Below are 550 nucleotides of genomic sequence, written 5' to 3'. Positions count from 1 at the left end.
ATATGACAGTGTTTTAAAAGATAAGTCAACTGGGACAGATACTCCTATTTTTAACGGTGGAAAACATCCATACTCTAACCACTTCATCCAATTCAGGGCCCTGGGGGAGCTGGAGTCTATACCCACAAGCATCTGGTGCAAGGCAGGATATGCCCTGGACAGGACGCAAGTCCATCACAGGTCACACACAGACACAAACATACACACTTGCACCAGGGCCAATTTCCCCCCCCCCCCCCCCCCCCAAAAAAAAAACTACAAAAAAACTATGTCTTTGAACTGTGGGAGGAAACCCATGTGAATAAGAGAAGAGCATATAAACTCCATGTACATAGCACCCCCAAATTCAGAAATTGAACAAAGGACCCCAAATATTATCACAAATTATTAAATTGTTTTTGTTATTCAATTTAAAAGACACACCGCTTGTGTTGTGGTTTGGAATCTCCAGATGTATTACTGACAGTAACAATGGGGAAGTCCCATCATTGAGGGAGCTTAAATACTGAACTGAGGCTACTCACAGTCATTTCAGTGTTTGTGACTGGAG

This window comes from Atractosteus spatula, chromosome 4 (genome assembly GCF_055471065.1).
Source record: "Atractosteus spatula isolate fAtrSpa1 chromosome 4, fAtrSpa1.hap1, whole genome shotgun sequence".
NCBI classification, from domain to species: Eukaryota; Metazoa; Chordata; class Actinopteri; order Semionotiformes; family Lepisosteidae; genus Atractosteus; species Atractosteus spatula.
This window is presented reverse-complemented; position numbering follows the sequence as displayed.